General features: G+C 45.6%; 1 long non-coding RNA gene across 1 annotated transcript; it reads left to right on the top strand.

Moving 5' to 3' along the window:
- The first annotated feature begins 1,548 nt into the window (after positions 1–1,548).
- LOC137874853 (uncharacterized) lies at positions 1,549–2,153 on the top strand. The gene is made up of 2 exons (XR_011103344.1): positions 1,549–1,662; positions 1,913–2,153. It is a non-coding gene; the product is annotated as an uncharacterized lncRNA (long non-coding RNA).
- Positions 2,154–11,360: the final 9,207 nt, after the last annotated feature.

Raw genomic sequence — 11,360 nt, 5'->3', positions numbered from 1 at the left:
CTTCAGCGCTTTTTCAAATTTGCTTAGAAACACACTGTTTTTTTTGGCTTGAAATTGCATTGCGGTAAAAGATCCGCCACTTTCAAAGATACATTTCTGGCCGACCAGACCACTTGCAGACCCCGAAATCATCTGTAAATATCGTCCTGGAAGTCCTCTTGACACCCTTGGAGGTGGTCCCAAGATTGGACCCACAGAGGCCTGTGGAAAAGCACTTGAAAACGGCTCAGATGCTCAAAATCTCCTTGTGGTAAAAATCTTTTCCACAGCACCCCACTCATACACTCATGCATATCCAGAAAAAAGTCACATCACGTGTGTACAGCACTTCCACAACACCCCCTGGACAAAGCACCTTCGCAGAATCCACCCCCCACTCAGCCATCCCTCACCAAAAGTCCGCAGAGACACCTCCGGCAGCTACCCCTCTAACCACGTCTCCAGGCGGTCCCGGGCCCCCACACTTAAGCACCCCCCTGGGATAAGCACAGAACTTCATCCTGCCCAGAGTTTCGTATCCCTGGTAATCTAAATTCCGTTTCGTGCCTCTGGGATACAACCTCTACAAAAAAGTGCTTGAGCCTGCAGCGCTTTTACAACTTTACCTAGACCGTGTAATGCCCAGATACGAAATCGGTTCAAAGACCACGAGAAATTAATGTTTCTTTCCCTCCTCGACCCCCAGCAGTTTCGGGCATATCAGAAGAAGTTCCCGTATTCGGTGTTCTCTGGCCTACTGCAGAGTCACGGAACTCTGTTTGATGATCTGACGCGGCTGAAAACAGAACTGACCGTCATGTACGCCATGCTGACTTTGAAGGAAAAAGCCCTGATGACCTACTGGCTTTCCTTCAGCAGAAAGATCTGGTGGAGAGCATGCCTCAACTTTACGCACTGGCATGTTTGGCGGTGACAATCCTGATATCGACTGCCTCCGTCGAGACATTTTCAGCCCTCAAACGCATCAAAACATATTCCAGAAGTACAACTGGGGAGGCTCGATTGTCAACACTGGCGTCCCTGGCCATCGAGAAGGAGTTCTTACTGGAACTTAAGCGCACCGATAAACTGTACAACCGTGTCATTGAACTCTTTCTTGACAAAGAAAGGAGGATGGACTTTGTCTATAAATAGTGAACAGCAGCTTTGTTTTTGCTTCGTTGTCATATAAATAAATGTAACTGGTTCTTGTGAGTTTGTTATCGTCATTGTGTTAATTACATTGTTTTTGACGAGATGCATTGTCCGTTAATGATAGTGACAGACCTGCATTCTTTATAGTTTTACGCGTATTCATGTATCTGCACTCTGCAGTTAGTGTATTTTGTAGGTGTTGAGTTTCATGTAACATTTTTTTTCACTTGTCAAATGTTGCAGTGTTATGTGGATATGAGGTGGTTACACGAAACAAAGAATAACCGTAGCTGTGGCGTCATGATGAGGTTATTAGGAGGTGGTTCAACTGTAGGACAGCACAGAAGGCCCTGGAATAAAGTACACACACACACACACCGACAGTATTGCGTATAAAACGACCAGCACTCCGTATAAAACTACCAGTACTCATGAAACAAGTCCCTTCTGTTGACATGTCTTTCAGGGTACAATGACATGAAAACTGAACTGAAGGACTTCCTGCAGAGATTCACTGAAGAAGGAAAGGTGAGTTTATGACTTAGGTTAAGAACTTGGACATTGATAATAAGTGAAAGGTAATTGGTCGCATTCACTATATTTCATCTGACACCATGTTTAAGATGAAGGAATCTCCTGGAAACTAGTCAGACATCCAAAGTCTAGTGAGTTGGTCATGTGACTGTTCTCTGATAGGTTGTGACTCATCATGATGTCATGTGACTGTTCTCTGATAGGTTGTGACTCATCATGATGTCATGTGACTGTTCTCTGATAGGTTGTGACTCCTGATGACATCCGTCAGTTCTTCGAGCAGCAGAGTCGAAAGAGACGACGAGATGAAGCCGGATGCTTCTACCCGACCTAAAGACCTTTAACCTTTTGTGTTCTCTGTTTTCTATCTTCAGGTTACTTTGAAGCTGACTTCCTGTTTTAATGTCATATGTTTCAGTGGTCACCAATGTTATTGTCTCGGTTTCCTTTTTAATGAAAACTAATAAAAGTCAGCTGAACAATGACTGAGTCGTCATAATGCTGGATCAATCAACAGTACTGATTGATCAGTGATGTCACATTAAGGGAATCAAATGAAAAAAACTAAAAATTCATGAAATTAAATGATTATTTTTGTATTAAACAGCAACTCTCCAATATAATAATAATACATTTTATTTGTATAGCACTTTAAAAGGCACTCAAAGACACTTTTCATGGTAAAAACAGAAACAATAAAAGCAATTATAATAAGAACATTAAAGCTGCAAGCAGCATTGAATGGGCCCTCGCAACTTCACGCACGTCGAGGCTACTGGCAGGACTCTGGCTGATGTGGCCACGCATTTCTGTGACCATCATGCACTGTGTGCACGACTTAGATGTTTCCTGCGTCAACCAGCAGCTTAGCAAGATCATGTTGCCATGTCTTAAGCCTCAAATGTTTTGAGTGTACCTCCGATACAATCATAACTGTAAGCCTGTTAAGACCTTTTAAACCCTAGGCCCATTTTTATGCCTCCGCTCGAAAATAGCATACCCTTACTAAAATGAGTGTAGTTTTGCAACTGTAAGGGCTATTTTAATACTTTTGGTATTAAAATGTTAAGATTTTAAAACAGACTGGGTTAATGTTTTCGTTAGGTAAGTTTGTTCTTTGTCTTCCCCACTTATAGGCCCCACACCTCACAGCATAAACCACATTTGAGTCTGTGGGCGGCAGGGCCTGCCCCAAGTGAAAACCGAGTCTGCTCTTTGGGGTAAAAACGTGGGGGAGACGTGAGCCCAACCACATGTCTATCCTAGCCTTAACCACGAGGCGTTTTGTGGCTCCATATATATTTGGTTGTATTGTATGATATGAAGTCAGAACAGGACCCGAGTTGTCGCTTTCAGAAGAAAAAGGAAATGTTTTGTGTTTCTTAGAACCTGGTGAGACTTTCACGCTTAAAGGTTCTCACGGGAGTCGATCCTCCGACATCTGCGCATTGGTTTTACGGTGTGTGCGGTCGCGGTAACCGTTCAGCGCGACCGCACACTATCTACATCAGACACTACTCACCTGTACTCACCTGTACTCGACATCTATCTTTAATGTGTGCAACCTTTTGGTTCCTGCTGTTGTGTTTCATCCTGGCCTGCTGGTGGGAGTACCGGGCATGCTCAGTGGGATGCATCAGGCACACCCGCTCTATGGCAGGTGTACGCTAATAACTATTATGTAAATTCTATTTTTAATCCACCCAGTCTTTTCTCATGCCAACAACATTTTATAAAAGCCGTCTTGTGGTTCAACGGACGCTCCACATTCTTCCCTTTTGATATCGTCTGTGTCACTCCTTGTTGTTGTGCACATTAGTTTTCTGTCTCTTTGAGAAGCGATGAGTTTCAGAGTGAAACAATCTCTCGTGACTTTTGAATTCCCTAATTCCCTAGAATCGCGTGGAAGGATGTGGTTACAATGGCGGCAGAAGTGGCCAGAAATGTATTTAATGTTACTCATGACCTCGGTAGGTGTGATGACATCATAAATATCACCTGTCCTCAGTCATAAAGACAATAGGTGTGAATACATCTGACTTGTCACCCTTTTGTCTGTCTTATTTATTCTCCCTCTATGAGTATACTATAAAATATGTCTATCTCTGTCTTACATTGTCTTACTATCTATTACTAAGAAATTAAGTTTTTTTCCTCTCTCTCTCTTTTTCTTACTGTGCTACTTACTATATATATATATATATATATATATATATATATATCTACCGATTTGTCTTTACTCATTATTATCATATTTTTGAGCGTGTAAATATTTGGAGTTTTCTTTCATTTTTTCTCTCCTTATCAATTTCTGTGTTAACTTTGCCTTTCCTCGATATATCAGTCGCACTGCCACTAATTGCATTTTCTCGTCACTCTCAACCTGTCCTCATTTATAGTCAGTTTCATTGTTCACAGCATTATCAACAACTCCTGTCCAAGACAGCAGTTAGACCACTCACCACTTTATTTAATTTGGAATTCCAGAGCTATTTATTGCACTCTAACTGTCAACCCTTCTCACTGACGGTGCCATCTTTTTTTTTCTCTGACCATTTTCATGTCTGACAAAGTCTCCGGCTCATCCTCACATCACAGAGACTGTTTCCATATTTTAATTTGCTTTAATTTTCAAGTTATTAATATGGCTGAGGCTGCCCCTTGGAATTGTGGGTAGTTACCATTACCGCTGTTTAAATATGGATGCGAGGTGAGGCAGCGACGAGCTGTTCCTCACCTCAGATTGTGAATCCCTCACTAAATGGGTTGAGTGCGTGCCTTTTGCTGTGTCATTCATGCACACACTGTAATATTTGTAGACCCTTTTATTATATGTCCTTTTTTTTTTTTACATATAATATGTAATGTATATCACGTCTGTGTAGAACATGTTTAGTCTTGTTGATCTGACAGAAACCGCAGTGAAAAAGCACAGAGGGCAGGCAAACAGTACCTCTGTCTCACTGAAGGGGGCGTGCGAGAGCCCACGGGACGGGTTTATCGCGTCAAGCTGCATAGAGCAGATCGACCCAGACAGGAAGTGAAAGACCGATAAGGAATATAGCATCCGGTTATTTTTCAAAATAAAACACAGCCGGAACTGTGATCCGAATTGCGGTGCACTCGCTCCAGGTGGAATCAAATATGTACTTTAGCTATGTGTTTGTAAAGAATGCTGAAATGAAATATGAAAAACAACCAGTAGTCAATGTTCAAGCTGCCAGTTGAATGGTGATTGAAGCTACTCTATTGGGTTCATATGTTTGTAAATCTGACTGTGAAAGAGTCAGTGTCTCACCAGTCACTGATTTATCTTCACCTAAAAGTAATTTTCACTGAACATAGCCTGACCGGACATCACAAAGACTATGTCTACTTGTTATATACAGTCTATGGTTGTGACTTATAAGGCAAAGTGTTGCTGTGATGACGTGAAGATTATTTAATTATTATGAAATCACTAGATTATGTGTACAAAATAAGGACTCTTATTTTGATAACTTCTGCCCACATTCACGGAAATGATTGCTTGACCTTGTATGAACGTCATTTCGACCTAACTACGCAGTTTGGTTTTTGCTTAGTCACTCTGCATTTGCAATTGACAGAGAGAGACCGCTGAATTCAAATTTCGATTTGAGTTTGAATTGAGAGACACATACAAACAAAGACACACGGATTAAGAGAGAGAAGAGATATTCTTTAAGGACCTTTGGACGATTTTGAACTCGGTGAGTGTTTATTGTAACAGTTTTAACCGTGACAAAGGGGACAGATGTAGCTGCGCTAGCTTGTTGGCAGGAGAGCTAGTTAGCTGTTAGCAGCCCGTGTTTAGCTGGAGCAACGTTCGCTAATCGGAGCTAACAAAGCTAAGAGCTAACGCAGCTAACAACACACAGACGGAGTGAGCGTTTCTGTTGTAAGTCATGAAGGTTCACTAGAGTCCCGAAAGTGTTTATTTTACATTGGAAATGTTTATTAAGATTTGAAAGTAATATAATTAAAAGTAATTATTGAATTAGAATGATAACGGTGCTATTGAAGTTTTTAACATTGAGTAATGGGTGCGGTTGTGGATGTTTCTAGAAGAAAAGACGGCGGCTCTCACACAAAGGCGCTATACGGACGTAGCTTATGTTTTATGAATGTTGTAAGGAGAAATATTTGTCTATCTATCTTGGTTAGGGGTTAGGGTTAGTTGAAGGGGAAAAGAAAGGAAACTCTAAACACGGGTTAGGGTTAGGTTTGTTTAGAAGCGTGGCCCTCCTAAGAGGCACTGGCACAAGGGTTAGGGTTGGGGTTAGGGTTAGGGTTAGGGTTAGGGTTAGGGTTAGGGTTAGGGTTAGGGTTAGGGTTAGGGTTAGGGTTAGGGTTAGGGTTAGGGTTAGGGGTTAGGGTTAGGGTTAGGGTTAGGGGGTGGGTTAGGGTTAGGGTTAGGGTTAGGGTTAGGGTTAGGGTTAGGGTTAGGGTTAGGGTTAGGGTTAGGGTTAGGGTTAGGGGTTAGGGTTAGGGTTAGGGTTAGGGTTAGGGTTAGGGTTAGGGGTTAGGGTTAGGGTTAGGGTTAGGGTTAGGGTTAGGGTTAGGGTTAGGGTTAGGGTTAGGGTTAGGGTTAGGGTTAGGGGTTAGGGTTAGGGTTAGGGTTAGGGTTAGGGTTAGGGTTAGGGTTAGGGGTTAGGGTTAGGGTTAGGGTTAGGGTTAGGGTTAGGGTTAGGGTTAGGGTTAGGGTTAGGGTTAGGGTTAGGGGTTAGGGTTAGGGTTAGGGTTAGGGTTAGGGTTAGGGTTAGGGTTAGGGGTTAGGGTTAGGGTTAGGGTTAGGGTTAGGGTTAGGGTTAGGGTTAGGGTTAGGGTTAGGGTTAGGGTTAGGGTTAGGGTTAGGGTTAGGGGTTAGGGTTAGGGTTAGGGTTAGGGTTAGGGTTAGGGTTAGGGTTAGGGTTAGGGTTAGGGTTAGGGTTAGGGTTAGGGTTAGGGTTAGGGTTAGGGTTAGGGTTAGGGTTAGGGTTAGGGTTAGGGTTAGGGTTAGGGTTAGGGTTAGGGTTAGGGTTAGGGTTAGGGTTAGGGTTAGGGTTAGGGTTAGGGTTAGGGTTAGGGTTAGGGTTAGGGTTAGGGTTAGGGTTAGGGTTAGGGTTAGGGTTAGGGTTAGGGTTAGGGTTAGGGTTAGGGTTAGGGTTAGGGTTAGGGTTAGGGTTAGGGTTAGGGTTAGGGTTAGGGTTAGGGTTAGGGTTAGGGTTAGGGTTAGGGTTAGGGTTAGGGTTAGGGTTAGGGTTAGGGTTAGGGTTAGGGTTAGGGTTAGGGTTAGGGTTAGGGTTAGGGTTAGGGTTAGGGTTAGGGTTAGGGTTAGGGTTAGGGTTAGGGTTAGGGTTAGGGTTAGGGTTAGGGTTAGGGTTAGGGTTAGGGTTAGGGTTAGGGTTAGGGTTAGGGTTAGGGTTAGGGTTAGGGTTAGGGTTAGGGTTAGGGTTAGGGTTAGGGTTAGGGTTAGGGTTAGGGTTAGGGTTAGGGTTAGGGTTAGGGTTAGGGTTAGGGTTAGGGTTAGGGTTAGGGTTAGGGTTAGGGTTAGGGTTAGGGTTAGGGTTAGGGTTAGGGTTAGGGTTAGGGTTAGGGTTAGGGTTAGGGTTAGGGTTAGGGTTAGGGTTAGGGTTAGGGTTAGGGTTAGGGTTAGGGTTAGGGTTAGGGTTAGGGTTAGGGTTAGGGTTAGGGTTAGGGTTAGGGTTAGGGTTAGGGTTAGGGTTAGGGTTAGGGTTAGGGTTAGGGTTAGGGTTAGGGTTAGGGTTAGGGTTAGGGTTAGGGTTAGGGTTAGGGTTAGGGTTAGGGTTAGGGTTAGGGTTAGGGTTAGGGTTAGGGTTAGGGTTAGGGTTAGGGTTAGGGTTAGGGTTAGGGTTAGGGTTAGGGTTAGGGTTAGGGTTAGGGTTAGGGTTAGGGTTAGGGTTAGGGTTAGGGTTAGGGTTAGGGTTAGGGTTAGGGTTAGGGTTAGGGTTAGGGTTAGGGTTAGGGTTAGGGTTAGGGTTAGGGTTAGGGTTAGGGTTAGGGTTAGGGTTAGGGTTAGGGTTAGGGTTAGGGTTAGGGTTAGGGTTAGGGTTAGGGTTAGGGTTAGGGTTAGGGTTAGGGTTAGGGTTAGGGTTAGGGTTAGGGTTAGGGTTAGGGTTAGGGTTAGGGTTAGGGTTAGGGTTAGGGTTAGGGTTAGGGTTAGGGTTAGGGTTAGGGTTAGGGTTAGGGTTAGGGTTAGGGTTAGGGTTAGGGTTAGGGTTAGGGTTAGGGTTAGGGTTAGGGTTAGGGTTAGGGTTAGGGTTAGGGTTAGGGTTAGGGTTAGGGTTAGGGTTAGGGTTAGGGTTAGGGTTAGGGTTAGGGTTAGGGTTAGGGTTAGGGTTAGGGTTAGGGTTAGGGTTAGGGTTAGGGTTAGGGTTAGGGTTAGGGTTAGGGTTAGGGTTAGGGTTAGGGTTAGGGTTAGGGTTAGGGTTAGGGTTAGGGTTAGGGTTAGGGTTAGGGTTAGGGTTAGGGTTAGGGTTAGGGTTAGGGTTAGGGTTAGGGTTAGGGTTAGGGTTAGGGTTAGGGTTAGGGTTAGGGTTAGGGTTAGGGTTAGGGTTAGGGTTAGGGTTAGGGTTAGGGTTAGGGTTAGGGTTAGGGTTAGGGTTAGGGTTAGGGTTAGGGTTAGGGTTAGGGTTAGGGTTAGGGTTAGGGTTAGGGTTAGGGTTAGGGTTAGGGTTAGGGTTAGGGTTAGGGTTAGGGTTAGGGTTAGGGTTAGGGTTAGGGTTAGGGTTAGGGTTAGGGTTAGGGTTAGGGTTAGGGTTAGGGTTAGGGTTAGGGTTAGGGTTAGGGTTAGGGTTAGGGTTAGGGTTAGGGTTAGGGTTAGGGTTAGGGTTAGGGTTAGGGTTAGGGTTAGGGTTAGGGTTAGGGTTAGGGTTAGGGTTAGGGTTAGGGTTAGGGTTAGGGTTAGGGTTAGGGTTAGGGTTAGGGTTAGGGTTAGGGTTAGGGTTAGGGTTAGGGTTAGGGTTAGGGTTAGGGTTAGGGTTAGGGTTAGGGTTAGGGTTAGGGTTAGGGTTAGGGTTAGGGTTAGGGTTAGGGTTAGGGTTAGGGTTAGGGTTAGGGTTAGGGTTAGGGTTAGGGTTAGGGTTAGGGTTAGGGTTAGGGTTAGGGTTAGGGTTAGGGTTAGGGTTAGGGTTAGGGTTAGGGTTAGGGTTAGGGTTAGGGTTAGGGTTAGGGTTAGGGTTAGGGTTAGGGTTAGGGTTAGGGTTAGGGTTAGGGTTAGGGTTAGGGTTAGGGTTAGGGTTAGGGTTAGGGTTAGGGTTAGGGTTAGGGTTAGGGTTAGGGTTAGGGTTAGGGTTAGGGTTAGGGTTAGGGTTAGGGTTAGGGTTAGGGTTAGGGTTAGGGTTAGGGTTAGGGTTAGGGTTAGGGTTAGGGTTAGGGTTAGGGTTAGGGTTAGGGTTAGGGTTAGGGTTAGGGTTAGGGTTAGGGTTAGGGTTAGGGTTAGGGTTAGGGTTAGGGTTAGGGTTAGGGTTAGGGTTAGGGTTAGGGTTAGGGTTAGGGTTAGGGTTAGGGTTAGGGTTAGGGTTAGGGTTAGGGTTAGGGTTAGGGTTAGGGTTAGGGTTAGGGTTAGGGTTAGGGTTAGGGTTAGGGTTAGGGTTAGGGTTAGGGTTAGGGTTAGGGTTAGGGTTAGGGTTAGGGTTAGGGTTAGGGTTAGGGTTAGGGTTAGGGTTAGGGTTAGGGTTAGGGTTAGGGTTAGGGTTAGGGTTAGGGTTAGGGTTAGGGTTAGGGTTAGGGTTAGGGTTAGGGTTAGGGTTAGGGTTAGGGTTAGGGTTAGGGTTAGGGTTAGGGTTAGGGTTAGGGTTAGGGTTAGGGTTAGGGTTAGGGTTAGGGTTAGGGTTAGGGTTAGGGTTAGGGTTAGGGTTAGGGTTAGGGTTAGGGTTAGGGTTAGGGTTAGGGTTAGGGTTAGGGTTAGGGTTAGGGTTAGGGTTAGGGTTAGGGTTAGGGTTAGGGTTAGGGTTAGGGTTAGGGTTAGGGTTAGGGTTAGGGTTAGGGTTAGGGTTAGGGTTAGGGTTAGGGTTAGGGTTAGGGTTAGGGTTAGGGTTAGGGTTAGGGTTAGGGTTAGGGTTAGGGTTAGGGTTAGGGTTAGGGTTAGGGTTAGGGTTAGGGTTAGGGTTAGGGTTAGGGTTAGGGTTAGGGTTAGGGTTAGGGTTAGGGTTAGGGTTAGGGTTAGGGTTAGGGTTAGGGTTAGGGTTAGGGTTAGGGTTAGGGTTAGGGTTAGGGTTAGGGTTAGGGTTAGGGTTAGGGTTAGGGTTAGGGTTAGGGTTAGGGTTAGGGTTAGGGTTAGGGTTAGGGTTAGGGTTAGGGTTAGGGTTAGGGTTAGGGTTAGGGTTAGGGTTAGGGTTAGGGTTAGGGTTAGGGTTAGGGTTAGGGTTAGGGTTAGGGTTAGGGTTAGGGTTAGGGTTAGGGTTAGGGTTAGGGTTAGGGTTAGGGTTAGGGTTAGGGTTAGGGTTAGGGTTAGGGTTAGGGTTAGGGTTAGGGTTAGGGTTAGGGTTAGGGTTAGGGTTAGGGTTAGGGTTAGGGTTAGGGTTAGGGTTAGGGTTAGGGTTAGGGTTAGGGTTAGGGTTAGGGTTAGGGTTAGGGTTAGGGTTAGGGTTAGGGTTAGGGTTAGGGTTAGGGTTAGGGTTAGGGTTAGGGTTAGGGTTAGGGTTAGGGTTAGGGTTAGGGTTAGGGTTAGGGTTAGGGTTAGGGTTAGGGTTAGGGTTAGGGTTAGGGTTAGGGTTAGGGTTAGGGTTAGGGTTAGGGTTAGGGTTAGGGTTAGGGTTAGGGTTAGGGTTAGGGTTAGGGTTAGGGTTAGGGTTAGGGTTAGGGTTAGGGTTAGGGTTAGGGTTAGGGTTAGGGTTAGGGTTAGGGTTAGGGTTAGGGTTAGGGTTAGGGTTAGGGTTAGGGTTAGGGTTAGGGTTAGGGTTAGGGTTAGGGTTAGGGTTAGGGTTAGGGTTAGGGTTAGGGTTAGGGTTAGGGTTAGGGTTAGGGTTAGGGTTAGGGTTAGGGTTAGGGTTAGGGTTAGGGTTAGGGTTAGGGTTAGGGTTAGGGTTAGGGTTAGGGTTAGGGTTAGGGTTAGGGTTAGGGTTAGGGTTAGGGTTAGGGTTAGGGTTAGGGTTAGGGTTAGGGTTAGGGTTAGGGTTAGGGTTAGGGTTAGGGTTAGGGTTAGGGTTAGGGTTAGGGTTAGGGTTAGGGTTAGGGTTAGGGTTAGGGTTAGGGTTAGGGTTAGGGTTAGGGTTAGGGTTAGGGTTAGGGTTAGGGTTAGGGTTAGGGTTAGGGTTAGGGTTAGGGTTAGGGTTAGGGTTAGGGTTAGGGTTAGGGTTAGGGTTAGGGTTAGGGTTAGGGTTAGGGTTAGGGTTAGGGTTAGGGTTAGGGTTAGGGTTAGGGTTAGGGTTAGGGTTAGGGTTAGGGTTAGGGTTAGGGTTAGGGTTAGGGTTAGGGTTAGGGTTAGGGTTAGGGTTAGGGTTAGGGTTAGGGTTAGGGTTAGGGTTAGGGTTAGGGTTAGGGTTAGGGTTAGGGTTAGGGTTAGGGTTAGGGTTAGGGTTAGGGTTAGGGTTAGGGTTAGGGTTAGGGTTAGGGTTAGGGTTAGGGTTAGGGTTAGGGTTAGGGTTAGGGTTAGGGTTAGGGTTAGGGTTAGGGTTAGGGTTAGGGTTAGGGTTAGGGTTAGGGTTAGGGTTAGGGTTAGGGTTAGGGTT

This window comes from Cebidichthys violaceus, unplaced genomic scaffold (assembly GCF_023349555.1).
Source record: "Cebidichthys violaceus isolate CVI_PGR_0920_01 unplaced genomic scaffold, fCebVio1.0.p SCAF_19, whole genome shotgun sequence".
Taxonomy (NCBI): Eukaryota; Metazoa; Chordata; class Actinopteri; order Perciformes; family Stichaeidae; genus Cebidichthys; species Cebidichthys violaceus.
Note: the sequence above shows the minus strand (reverse complement) of the source record. Positions and strands in the feature narration are given on the sequence as shown.